Source organism: Petaurus breviceps, unplaced genomic scaffold (assembly GCF_028583685.1).
Source record: "Petaurus breviceps papuanus isolate PSGF00001 unplaced genomic scaffold, PetGlider_PUasm1.0 38, whole genome shotgun sequence".
NCBI lineage: Eukaryota > Metazoa > Chordata > Mammalia > Diprotodontia > Petauridae > Petaurus > Petaurus breviceps.
The window spans coordinates 10,245,660-10,261,048 of NW_027186304.1; positions in this window are offsets into that span (position 1 = coordinate 10,245,660).

The window sequence follows — 15,389 nt, forward strand, 5'->3', positions numbered from 1 at the left end:
ATATATATATATATATATATATATATATATTTAAAGGTTATTAGTACATATCTAGAAAAAGATAAGGTGATCACAAATCTAGGGTGTTTAATTTAAAATGTTATTTATTTTAATCATATTTTCCTTTTAAAATTATACAACATTTAAATGAGGGAACGTCTCAATATTTGTATATAGAAGTATTTGTATTTATTCTATATTTTAGGAAAAAATTCTCAAAAGAGTAGCTCATGTTATGGAAGAATTGGAAAGATAAGACACTCCTACATAAATGTGTGTACACACCCATACATAAATATATCACACAATACATAGCCTCTATCTCTCTAGCTCTTCCATAATAAAATATAATTGATTGAGAATTTCCCCACAAAATCTAAAATATGTATGTGTGTATGTATATATTATGTCTTTATAGATATGCATGTATGTATATGCACAGATGATGTTTTCCTTTTTTAACAGTTGGTAGCTTAAAAAATGGAAATTAGTAAGACTTTTATGACATTTTAAATGCAGACATATTTATATGCATATATATGTATATATATATATATATATTCACATACACACGTATCCAGATATGGATTAGGAATTGGTTTGACAACTAGACTTAAAGAAAAGTAATTAATTGTTCTATATTATTAATGAATTAGTATCAGTGATTAATTAAAGCAAATATTAATTCTATATCAGCTTAAAAGGCTCTCCTCAGGGAAGTTACCTGTGATACTTGATCTTTTACTGTTTAAGATTTTTTTCCAATGACATATATAAAGGAATCTGATGGCGTCATAAGCAAAGTTACAGAAGATACAAAGTGGGTAGAGATGGATAACCCACTGAAAGACAAAGTTAACATCTAAAAAAATTCTGAAAGCTTAAAATATTGGACCAAACCAAAATAAAAGAAAATGGAAAAATGAATGACTGAATAGATAAATATGCTTATGCACATAGTTTAATAATGATAAATGCAAAGTCTTACATTTGGGTTAAAAATGATTTGACAAATACAAGATACAAGATGAGAAAAGCATAAGTGGCATTATTTTGAAAAAAAGTGGGTTTTAGTGGATTATAAATTCAGAATAAGTCAACATTGTTATGTGGCAGTTAAAATTGTTAATGTGATAAGGAATTGTATTAAGATAAATGTTACTATGAGGAAAAAGGAATAAATATACTATGAGGAAAAAAAATAGCACCATTGTACTCTGCCCTTAAACCGCACTAAGAATATTGTGTTCACTTCTGGATGCCACAGTTTAGGAAGAACATTAAGCACGAAAGGAAAGCACAAAAATGGTAGGAATCAGCATGCTGAAGTACATTGAGTCCAGACCCTCTTTCCAGATTATAGTGAAGAGAGGGATGGATGAAGAATATGGTAGCTATATTTAAGTAATTTAAAGTTGGTCTATAGACAAAGTCTTATATTTGTTTTCTTTGTCTAAAGAGGACAGATATATGACCACTGAATGGGAGTTTTAAAGAAATAAGTTCAATTTTAGTGGCAAAAATTACTTTATAACACATAGAGCTTTCTAGTCATGGAATAGGCTGCTTCAGGAAATAGTGGGTTATTCATGAGGAGGATGTGTCAAGCAGGAAATAGCTTTTTGTTTGATATTTGTATTGTAGAGGACATTGTTGAGGTTGTGATTTAGATATGGGTGTTTAGGTCCTTTCTAGTTAAGAAATTCTATCATTTTCTTCCAACTCTTAAAAGCAACCTGGAGATATGGACAGAACTGTGGACTAAATGTCACAAGACCGTGGGCAGCTAGATTTCACAGTGAATAGAGCAGCAGCGCTGCTGTCAAGTCAACCTGAATTCAAATCTGGCCTCAGACACTTAACACTTAGTACCAGTGTGACCTTGGGGAAGCCAATTATCCCCAATTGCCCTGTCTTTCCACCAAACAAAAAAAAATTCTTAAGACCTGCATTATATTTAATTTCATCTTAAAACTTCGGTATTTCCTTTTTCTATAATAAAGATTTATCTCTTTCCACACCATCACACCCTTCAATCATGATATAGATTTAGATCATTCTTCACCTACAAGTGACCAGGGGAAGCAAGCAAACTTAGCTTTGGGTCAGACCGCTTTGGGAGTACTGAAAATTGGCAGGTCTCCACCCTGTCACTGAGGCCATGGAATAACAAATCATTCAATGTCCACAAGAAAGCAGCAACAGGACTGCCCACATCTTTCTTCCAGAAGTGCTGCAGAACCCTGTACTGAGCTACAGTCCTAAGTTAAAAAGTAAACTAGAGGAGGTGGACCCAAGATGTCAGATAAAAACAGTAACAGCATGAGCTCCCACACCAACCACTTCCAATATCTGTAAAAAAAAAAAAAAGACAAAAAAATTTAGATCTACACAGCCCCAAAGTGACAGAGAAAAACAACACTCCTGCTGAAGGAAACCTGGGAGGCTTACACGAAGGGTCTATTGTACTACACTGGGAGCCAAATGCAGTCTCACCTGAGCTGCACAGCTACACATGGTCCCCAGGCAGCCCCCAACAGTGGCACAAACCAGCTTCAGTAGACTTCAGGACAGTGAATCACCAGCAATGGTGGCATTTTCCAGAGTTCTTGAACCATAAAGGCCAAGGAAAATGTCAAAGATCAGTGGGGAACTTCATTTCAACCAGGTGAAGGAATAGTGTGGTCTGGCCCCTGATCCCAAAGCAAGAAGTGGCAGAGCTGGGGTGACTACAGCTGCTGTTGTGTGGCTGTCTCTAGAGATCCTGGTCTGCATAGTATAGGGGGACCAAGTGACCATTTAGAGGGTAATCACTCTTGCTTTGCCCTCCATGGATCTGGATCTCAGTTTTGGGTGTTGATCCTTGGTTGTGGGGCTAATGTGCCAGAGCTTGTGGGGCCTGTAGAGAGGGCACCCTCCAATAACTCTGGCAGCAGCAAACCCTCAGAGATTTGGGACAAAGCTTTCTCCACTCTGGAAGCTGAGTTCTAATGCGGCAAAGAGCTCAAGAGACAAGTAATTGGTTGGCAAGATGAGCAAGTTGAGGATACACATTCAGAACACAGAATCCTTTTTTTGGAGACAAAAAAGGATCAAAGCATGAACTAGGAGAAAGACAACAAAGTCAGAACTTCTGCATTGAAAGTTTCCAAGGGGAGAGGGCAGGGCAGCTAGGTGGCACAGTGAATAGAGCACCCACCCTGGAGTCAGGTGGACCTGAGTTCAAATTTGTCCTCAGACATTTCACACAATTGCTAACCATGTGACTTCAGGTAAGTCACTAAACCCCAAGTGCCCGAGCCCCCCAAAAAATTTACAATAAAAATATGTATTGGTTACAAGCCATGGAGGAGCTCCAGAAGGATTTTGAAAAGCAAGTAAGAGAAGCGGAGGAAAAATTAGGAAGAGGAATGAGAATGATACAAGACAATCATGAAAATCGAGTCAAAAGCCTGCTAAAGGAGACCCAAAGAAATGCTGAAGAAAATAACACCTTAAAATAGACTAACTCAAATGGCAAAAGAGGCCCAAAAAGCCAATGAGGAGAAGAATGTCTTAAAAAAAAACTGAATTTGCTAGATGGAAATGGCATTTCAAAAACTCACTGAAATGAATAATTCCTTCAAAATTAGATTAGAGCAATTGGAATCTAATGACTTCAAGAGAAATCAAGATAATATAAACCTGTCCAAATGAATGAAAAAGTAGAAGGCAATGTGAAATATCTCATTGGAAAAACCACTGACCTGGAACATAGATCCAGGACAGAAAATTTAAAATAATTAAAAAATATGTATTGATCAAAGTTATTGATCTAAATCACAACCTGAATTATATATCAAAATAAGAGTCTAGTCACCATCTTTCAAGAAATTATCAAGCAAAATTGCCCTGATGTTCTAGAACTAGAGGTCTAAATAGAAATGGAAAGAATTCACTGATCGCCTCTTGAAATAGATCCCTCCCAAAAAACTCCTAGGAATATTATATCCAAATTCCAGAATTCCCAGGTCAAGGAGAAAATACTGCAAGCATTAAGGAAGAAACAAATTGGGTAATGTGGAAACACAATCAGGAAAACCCAAGACCAAGCAACTTCTACTTTAAGGGATCAAAGGGCTTGGAAAATGATATTCCAGAGGTCAAAGGAGCTAGGACTAAAACCAAGAATCACCTACCCAGAAAAACTGAGTATAAGGACTCAGGGAAAAGTATGGTTATTCAATGACAGAGAATTTTCAGGCTTCTTGATGAAAAACCAGAACTGAACAGAAAATTTGACTTGCAAATAAAGAAACAAGAGAAGCATGAGAAGGTAAACAGGAAAAAGAAATCATAAGGAACTTATTATTATTATTTCAACCGTTTATTTTTTTATTTTTTGCTTTTTGGAAGGGGGGAGGCAGTGCAATTGGAGTTAAATGAGTTGGCCAAGTCACAGGGCTGTTAAGTGTTTATTTTCTGAGGCTGGATTTGAATTCAGGTCCTCCTGACTCCACGGCCAGTACTCTATTCACTCTGCCACCTAGCTGCTCCCATAAGGAACTTATTAAAGTTGAAATATTTACATTCCTGCATGAAAAAAAATGATAATTATAACTTATGAGACTTTTGTCAGTATGAGGATAGTTGCAGTGAATATATATATATATATGTATATAAATGCATATATATAGGAGACTATATGTGTGTATAAATATATGTGAGTGTGTGCATATGTGTGTACATATATATGTGTATATATATATATACATATATATATATATATACACAGACAGAGGGCAGAGGAGGAGTTGAATATGAAGTGATGATATCTAAAAAATAATAGGTGAGAGGACTATAATGGGAGAAGGACAAAGGGAGAGATAGATTAGGGTAAATTATCTCATATGAAATAGGCAAAAGAAAACTGTTACAGTGGAGGCGAAGAGCAGGAAGGTTAAAGGGAATGGGTCAATCTTACTCTCGTTGAATTTGGCTTAAGAACGGAATAGCATACACACTCAATCGTGTATCTTACTCTTCAGGAAAGTAGGGGGGAATGGGATAAGAGTGGGGGATAGAAGGGAGTGCATATTGGGGGATAGTGTAGTTAGAAGCAAACACTTTTGGAAAGGCACAGTCAATGTAGAAAATAGAATAAGAGAGGGTTAGGATAGAATGAAGGGAAATATAGTTAGTATTTCACAATATAATAACTCTGAAATGTTTTCTATATCTACACATGTACAAACTCTATTTAATTGCTTATCTTCCCAGTATGGGTGGGTGAAGAGGGTAAAAAACATCTGGAACTCAATGTTTTAAAAACAAATGTTAAGAAATTTTTCTTATATGCAACTGGGAAATAAGATATACAGGCACTGGAGTACAGAAATCCATCTTATACTACTCAAAAGTTAGGGGGAAGTGATGGGGGAAGATATAAGAGAGAACAGATTGAGCTAAACTGTATATTCAGTAGGCTTGCTATTTTGGGTGTTAGCAGGGGAAAGATGGGGAGAAAAAGTTGCGTTCTAAAATCTTATAGAAATGAATGTTGAAATCTAAAAATAAATAAATAAATTGGAAAAAAAATTTAAAAAATGAAGTAGACTGGAAGAATGAGCCAAGAAACCAAAATGAACCAAAACATTAAGAGCTAATATTGTGGCAAGGAAGCTAAAGTTAAACATCTAAGAAAGACATGACTCCAAAATATCTACAAGCAAAGCCTCAGATGAAAAACAAACAAACAAACAGACTGAATGAGTATACCTGGAAGAGATAAAGCAAGAGGGGTTTTGTTGTTGTTGTTCATGTTTTATAATGTTTTATAAATGAGATGATAGATTTTGAGGAAAAAGTGAAAAATAAATGTTATATGAAAGAAAAAGTAGTGGAAATAGAATTATCTTGGCAAAAGAAGTACAAAACCTGGCACAAGATGTAGAAGACCTTACAACGAATGAAACTCCTGAAAACTAGAATAGACCAGATAGAAACTTGAGTCAACAAGAAAGAGCAAAACAAAAACAAAAGACTCAAAAAATAGAAGAATATATATTGAATTCATAATAAAAAAATTGTCCTGGAAAACAGATAATGAGAAAAAATACTCATCATCATCAGTCTATCTGAACTCCATTATTTGCTAACTTTCAATGACTCTCAATTGATTCTTGGATTAAATATAATCTCCTCTTTATTTATGAAAACATTACAAACCTAGACCTAAATTTACATATTACTCTCATTCCTGTGCTCCACAAAACTATAGAGACAAATCTTCTACCAGATTTTGCATATTAACAGATAGTTTTACGCATTTAGAAGAGGTCCTATGATATTTTAGACACTATATAAAGGCTAATTCCCTTCCACTTCCTCCTACAAATGCCACTCTATCCCTTTGTACCTTGACACTGGATGCCCCATGCTTAGAATGTTCTCTTTCCTTAATTCAGTCTCAAACATAAAATTTCTCCCATCCTTCTAGAAGCAATTCAAGAAGCACTTTTACCTGAAATCATACCCTTCAATTACCTTTCATTTAAATACTTTGCATTTAGTTGAATTTTCCCTTTTATATCTATTGTACACTCTCTCTCTCTCTCTCTCTCTCTCTCTCTCTCTCTCTCTCTCTCTCCCTCCCTCATTTATTTACACAAATATTCTCTGCCCAGGAGAGTGAAGAGGGAGTTTCATCTTTATTATTTGTATCACCAGTGCTTAGCACATTTTTTTCCACACATAGACATCACTTAGTAAATGTTTAAATTGTTTATTGAAATTGTTTGTTTAATCACATATATATATATATGTATATATAAAACATTTTATTTTAAAACATTGAATTACAGATTCTTTCTCTTCCTACCTCATCACCCACCCTTACTGAGAAGACAGGCAATTCAGTATAGGTTGTACATGTATAGCTATGCAAAATATTTCCATATTGGATATATTGTGAAAGACTGACTATATTTCTCTCCATCCTATCCCACACTCCACTTCTTCTATTCTCTACCTTGACCCTTTCCCTTTTCAAAGGTGTGTCCTTCTAACTTCCCTCCCCCCCAACCTGCCCTCCCCTCACCATCCCCCCATCCTCTTCCCTCTGATCTCCTTTAGAATGTGATACCCCATTTACTGTGTATGTCATTCCCTCCCTAAGCCAAATTCAAGGAGATTAAGGTTGATGCATTTTCTTTTGCCTTCCTGTTCTTCCCTTCCATTCTAACACGTTTCCCTTGCCTCTTTTATATGAGATAATTTACCCCTTCTGTCTCTAACCATGTCCTCCCATTATATTCCTCTCTCACCTCTCAATTTCCTCATTTAAGTATCATCCCTTTGTATTCAATTGATCCTGAGCCCTCTATGTATCCCTGTACACATATATACACACCCTCACATATATATTCATATGCCCATATACCCTCTTATATAGATATACATACATATATATATAGACATATATACACACACATATATCTATACATGCACATTTATATTCCCTTCAACTATTCTCATATCTCAACAAGTTTCATAAATTACAATTATCATGTTTTCCATTTAGAAACATAAATAGCTTGACTTTGATAAGTTCCTTATGATTTTTTCCCCTGTTTACCTTCTCATGCTTCTCTTGCTTCTTGTATCTGAATGTCAAATTTTCCTCTTTTTTTTGGAGAGCAATTGGGGTTAAGTGACTGGCCCAAAGTCACATGGCTAGTTTTTTGTGTTAAGTTTCTCAGGCCAGATTTGAACTCAGATTCTCCTGACTCCAGGGATATAGCTTTATTCACTTTTCCACTTAGCCACCCCTTGAATGTAAAATTTTCTATTCAACTCTGGTTTTTCATCAAGAATTCTTGAAAATCCTCTATTTCATGGAATAATTATTGTTTTCCCTGAAAGATGCTACGTAGTTTTGCTGGGTAGGTGATTCTTGGTTTTAATCTCAGCTCCTTTGACATACAAAATATCACATTCCAAGCCCTTCAGTCCCTCAATGTAGAAGCTGCCAGATCCTGTGTTATCCTGATTGTATTTTTACAATATTAAAATTGTTTCTTATGGACTGCTTGTAATATTTTCTCCCTCATCTGGGAATTATGGGACTTGGCTATAATATTCCTAGGAGTTTTCTTTTTGGGATCTTTTTCAAGAATTATTTGGTGTATTCTTTCAACCTCTATTTTGCTCTCTGGTTCTAAAATATCAGGGCAATTTTGCTTTAGAATTCCTTGAAGGATAATTTGTAGGTTCTTTTTTGGATCATGGCTTTCAGGTATTCTAATATTATTTAAATTTTCTCTCCTGGATCTATTTTTCAGGTCAGTGGTTTTTCCAATGAGATATTACCTATTGCCTTCTATTTTTTCATTCTTTTGGATCTGTTTAATAGTATCTGTATTTCTCATAAAGTCATAGGTTTCCATTTGCTTCAGCCTTATTCAGAAGGAATTATTATCTTCAGTGAGCTTTTGAGATTCTTTTTCCATAAGGTATATTCGGATTTTTAAGGCATTCTTCTCATTAGCTTATTGAGACTCTTTTGCAATTTGAATTAAACTATTTTTAAAGGGTTATTTTCTTTAGTCAGGTTGCTGGCACTCTTTTCATGATTTTCTTGCATTATTCTCATTTCTTTTCACAATTTTTACTCCACTTCTCTTATTTAGTTTTCAAAATCCTTTTTAATCTCTTCTATGGCCTGTAACCAGTTCATATTGAACTTGGAAGCTTTTGGTGGAAGGAGTTCTGACTTCATTGTATGCCTGCTATTCCATGGTTTGATCCTTTCTGTCCCCAAAGGAATCCAAAGTTGGATTGCTGTGCTTGCTTTGTTTCCTTTGCTTGGTCATGTTGCCTCTCAATTACTTGACTTTTGAGCTTTTTGCCACAGTAGAGCTCTGCTTCCAGAGAGGAGAGCTTTGTCCAAAATATCTGGGGTTTTCACAGCTGTGGGAGTTTTCAGCAAGACGTAAAGACTATAAATAGCTTCCTTATCCTGAGTGGAAAAACTGAGAGGATGTATGCAATATAGAGCTGAGAACTGTTTTTTTTCATTGAGTTACCACATTAGATCACTTGACTGGGCCAAAATTTGAATGAGAGTAACATATTATTCTGTGCTTTCAGTAGTCGTTATCTCTTTGCTGTCACAAAGTCCAATAATCTTTTCCTATTGATATTATATATCTGCAAATCAATCTTTGAGCAGTGCAGTTAAAGAAAATTATAATTAACTGATTTCATTAATAAATGTTAATTAATAACAAAATTATAAGTAACTGATGTTCAATAGGATGGTTCAAGGTGGGAATGAGAAGGCAGTAGGGTGGACCTGGTGGACAGAATGATATGTCTATATCAAGTACAATGTAGGACTAGTAGCTCATTATGGAGATTAAGAACCAGAAAATAGATGACCAAAAACATGATTAGTCCTGAGCCTGGACTTTGAGTAAGGAAGACTTGTGTTCAAAACCTGTTCTCAGACAGTTGCATGACCCTGAACAAGTCATTTATCCTCAGTTTTTTCATCTATAAAATGGGGATAATAATAGCTAATTTCCAAGATTGTTTTGAATATAAAATGATGTAATTTTAATATGTTTTCCAAAACTTAAAGTGCTATATAACATTAGCTATTATTTATCATAGTTGTAGTAGTAGTAGCAGAAGTAGTATTAATAGTAGTAGTAGTCGTAGTAGTAGTCATAGTAGTAGTAGTAGTAGTAGTAGTAGTAGTAGCAGCAGCAGCAATAACAGAAGCAGCAAATAAACAATACAGAGATAGTTATCCATCACTCTTTGTATACTGGTTTAATGACAATTTTTGAGTATATTACTCAGTCAGTAAATAAATACTTATTAATCATTTGCAGTGTGCCTTGAACTGTAATTCTATGCCTTTTATTGCCTTTTCATCTTACTTAAGGTGCATACCTTTAGAGTAATCCTGTGTTTTTCTCTTACTTACCCTCACACATTCAATTAGGAATATCTACCCGTATAACATCTTTCACATGCATGCCTGCATTTCCTTTCTTAAAGCCATTGCTCTAGGTCATACTCTGATCATGTCTTACCTGCACTACTACAGCAGTCTCCTAATTGGTATCCCTGATACCAGTGTGTTTAATTTCTTAGATATTCTCCACAAATCTACCAAAATAATCCTATTGATGCACTGTATATATTTGTACAGGATGTCCCAACCAGTAGTGTAGTTTTTAACCTGTATACTGTTTATATCGTTAACTCCCCAAATACTAAATATCTCTCTCTCTCTCTCCTGTTTTCAAAGGACATAAAGTCAAATAAAAGGGGCATTTGGAAAGAACAGCATAAGTTTCCTTTTGAGTGAGTAAATGGTCTATTTGAGTAGCAGTGAAAACTTGATCAAATTATATATATATACATACAAATTATATATATGTAAATTACATATACACAAATTATATATGTAGGTGTGTATACATATACATATATATATATATATATATATAATTATCCTTTACAAAGTTGAGAAGCCGTACAGTATGGTGGTAGAGAATTGGTCTTGAACTGAGGAAGTCCTTTATTCAAGTCCAATTTTTTTACAGATATAGTCTATTTGACCCTGTGCAAATCATTTAACCTTTCAGGGATCTGGCAACTCTTAAAGAATAAAAGTTTTTAAAAAGTATCAACTAGTATTTTAAAAGATGTGTCTACACACATATTTATGTATGTGCATATATGTATAAATTTATTGATAAATATGCATGTATATGTATATGTACACACATACATAGATACATATAGCAAGTCTTGGATTGTTTTGGATTATAGTATAATCTATGAGCCAAAGAAGTAGAAGAAGAACTAGTGCAATATAGGTAATTTGCTTTTGATCTTGGCTCATTGACTTCTTAATTTTCTCTTCCCTTTATGCTCTCATGGAACACTTGGACATAGCAAACATTTAATGAATGTTTTTAAAGGAACTGTTGGCAATTAAAGAAGGCTGGGAGATAGTTGCTATTTTAATGAGCCAAAGGAGAAGAAATAGGGGCTTAGAACTTCAGTTTTACTTCATAATGGATATGAGGGGAAAATATGAGATGATTTATAAATGAAAAAGATGCAGTTCAGAGTGATTTTGACTATAGAGGTTTGGGGGAGGGAGGTTGAGAAACCAAAGTGAGTAAGAGATTACTTCAACATTCAATGAAAACATAATTGAAGAGATAGAATTGAGTTGGTAATATTTTTGACAAAAGAATTGACAAATTAAAATGTATCCAGGCAAGGGTAACCAAGATGTTACAAAACTTGGAGATCATATAATAATTAGTCAGGAGGAGAAAAAACTTCCAAGATGACATGATAAATGTGTTCAAAGTTTTGAAAAGTTGTCTGTCATTTAAAAGAGAGACCAGGCTTTTTTTTTTTCTATTTGGCCCCAGAAAGCAAAATTAGGAACAGTGGATGGAAGTCACAGAGAAACAGATGCAGGCTTAGCATAGGAGAATTTCTTAATAATTAAGTTCACCAAAAGAAGAATGAGGTACCTTAAAATTTGATGGGAAGGTTCTTCATCACAGGTAGATTTATATCAAGATTAGATTGCCACATATGGTGTGTTTGTAGGGGATTCTTCAAATGATATATTAACTGGAAGAGATAACGTTTGAGGTCCTATGAAATTATAAGATACTTTTATTGTATGATCAAAATTTTTATTTATATTTTCCCAATCTTCTTATGTTTATATTGTGCACTATATCAATAACACAGAACACATAAGAATAATCAAAATGTATTGGTGAAGAGAATTTGAATCATGTAGTTTAAAGAGTATGTGTGTGAGAGGATTTTTTAAAATGGGAATGTGTAACATAGAAAAAAAAACAGTACTAAAGGGAATGGTCTTGTTTTTCAAAGAGTTGAAGTGCTTTCACATGAATTATCTGATTGACCTCTTAATTATCTTCCTATTCTCATCATTTTTGTGTTGTTTGTTTAAATACTAGTGGCAAAGAATAATTATTTAATTAAAGAAAGTGAGTCTTCCTAGAAAGGTTTAAATCCTTATATTTCAGTAACATTATAATATTTCCTAAATTAAATATGGAAAATGTCCATTTAATCATGTAGATTTTCCCTAGGGAACCATAAAAGGCTGGTTCCTGGCAATACATTTGCAGTCTCTTCTAACTCTTTGAAAGAGATATGGGCATAGTTACTCTACTATTGGAAATGAATCTGTGCAAGTAGTCTGGAATAAAAAAAAGAATGCTGAGAAAATTTCACATTTACCTGAAGAATAAAAGCTACTTTAACCTGATAATTTATAAGTTTTAGCTTTAAAAGAAATTTTATTTTTAAAGAGGTTTTTTTTGAAGATCATGCATCAATCTCCTACATAGGTAAGATCAAAATTTTCCTGGTCTTTGAAATATTGTGGAATTGTAATTTTGTTCTCAGTATTATCTGGTAGCCTAATATTCAATTAATAACAAACAAGAACATAGGAAAAATATTTCCATTTTAAATGTGTTCATCTGAGTATCAAAGATTAATATCAAATAGGGGAGTATAGTGATAAATAAGAATAGAAGTGATAAAAACTTTACAGAAAAAAATATGTTCCCAATACATAATTAAAGCAGGTTGCATCATGTACAAATCTCACAAAATTCAAACATTGTAAACAAAGCTCTCTAAACTAATAGCCACAAAACAAGTCTTATTAACAATGTTTGATATAATCTCTAATGAACACAGATGGACCATAATATTCTATCAATACAATCTTTTCAATGATTCTAAGAAATGAGCTGAAGATAATATTAAGATTATAAATTGTAGCTATAATAAAAATATGAAGTAAGCAAAAATAAAATGAACAACTATTTTAAATTATGCAGTATATTTCCTTCTTGGCTATCTCTTGAATTTATCTACATTCATTTTTTATTTCTGATAAAAAAAGACTTCACCATGCTTATAGAAAGATTATTATGAAACAATTTTAAAAATACAAACATACATGCATGTGTATATGTGTGTACATATATTTATATGTATATATATGTGTGTGTATATATTCTTTTTTCAAATAATTGGCACCTGAGATAAGTAACAAATCAAGTGATTTCTTATCCACTGAAATAACAGTATTTAGTATGCCATGTCAAGTTTTGGTTTATCATCTATGATAAATAAGAATGAATAATTAAAAATAAGATACTAATGATAAATTGTATTGACATCTCTCTTTTTTTGGAAGGGGAAAGGGAAAGCAATTAAGTTTAAGTGACTTGCCCAAGGTTACATAGCTAGTTAAGTGTCAAGTGTCTGAGGCCAACTTTTAACTTGGGTCCTCCTGACTTCAGGGCCAATGTTCTATTCAGTGTACCACCTAGTTGCCCCATTCACATTATCTCTTTAAGGTTTGCCTTACACTTGCCTTCTATAATGTATTTTCAGTTGACTTTTCAGTTAGCTTAAAACCTGCTTCCAGGCAGATTTTTGAGTAATATCTCACTTGTAAGGATGGTTAATTAACCAGTGGTTTCTTTAACACAAGGTATTCCCAAGTAAAGAATTGATGCAGTTCAGTGACTTCTCTTCAACTTATAGACACAGAGAGTTGCCAAGGATGATGAAAGATAAAACTACTTACTTAGGGTCATACAGGCAATATGATTCAGAAAAGGACTTGAACGCGGGTTTTTATTTCTACTTAGTATCCTTAATTGCCTAGCTCGGATTTGGTTATTTTGCCCAGACAAATGAAAATCATGCCTCAGAAAAGTTGCTTTGCCTTGAGAGGGACAGAATGGTGATAGGGTTGGAGTTGCTAACAGACTTTGAACATGGTTCTTAAGAGTCAAGGGATTTAGGTAACACAGACTGATAGGAAGTATCATTCTGGAGTCCTAATGAATTTATTCAGTGAAAGCAAGAAAGGAGAGCCTTGGTGGACTCATTGTCAGTATAATAAATTAATTTAGAAAGTTTTTGATTCATGAGTTGATATTTTTATGTACAATTTCTTCCTATTAGTATAAGTATGAACCATACTCAAAGTAGATGCCTCTGGTTAGGTGATGTTTTGCATAGAATTGCTAAAAACAACTCCATGCCTAGTACTGACATAGCAAATAATTATTATTTTTGCTTTTAAGAGTGTTCCTCTGTCTTTACCTATCACTCCTCCACCTATCTTTGCCCTTAAATTCAGGAGACAGAAAAAGTCCCTTAAATCATTTCACTAAATACGTCAATGCAATATGTTTTCTTATTTAATTTATTAAATTTGACTAAATCCATTAATTAAATTTAATAAATTTTAGTAAATTTATTAAAATTTGTTAATTTATTTATTAGTGACTTAAATTTTATAAAGAGTTTTCCTCACAAACATATGAATTGTTCAAGTATTATTAGCCCTATTTGGCAGATAAAACTGAGATCCAGCAATGATGATTTACTTCCCCTGATTCACATAGTAAATGTTACAGCAGAAATGGTAATAGTAACTATAAGTAGAGTGTTTCTAGCATGGTGTTATGTGGAATCCTGAGGACTTGAGCATAAAACTTCCAACTGTCACCAAAGAAAAGGGTGAAAAAATTACTTGCTAAATACAGAGCTTTAAAAAAGGCCACAGAAAATAATTAAAGTTTTAGTAATGTCCTCAGAATGCAAAAACTTTATAAGATTTGTTCAAGTAATCAGAGAGACCCTAGGTAATAATTCGTTATTTTGGTAACTATGGCAACCTAAAAAGCAGAATCAACCTCCCAGTTGCTGACACTAATCAGAGATGTGAAAAATTAAAGAAAAGTGTTGAAAGAAATGAAAATTAACTGAATGGGCCCTCATGCAATCAGGGTAGGCATTTGTGACCATTAAGAGAGAACATGCAAACAAAGCATAGGCAATGAATTTTGTGCTGTGGTATGTTGGTCTATTCTCCATTTCTATTGGAACTAGAAAGGCTCAGAATCAGTGGTAAAAAGAAGTGAGGTCACTGCAACTTTGCCAAAATAATCCACTGTCAGTGGTCACTGAGTATTTTCATCACCATGGACATGATGTGTACCTACATGGTGCACACATCCAAGAAAAAAAAAGAAGAGTTTATTCAATCTGTGTATTATCTGATATATTGTAAACTTCATAATTTCTTTGATTTTTGCTCACTATTTCTTTTCTGTTATGGTTTTATATGAATAGCATTTTTGTGAGAAGGGAGTTAAGCCATTGAATATAAGTTTGGTATTCTACTTATGGGTTATCAACCAAGTCTTATTCCAGTATTTTTGCAACTTATAAGGTATATTTGTTCCCTGAGCAGGTTATATATATATATTTACACAAATATTTCTCTAATATCAAAT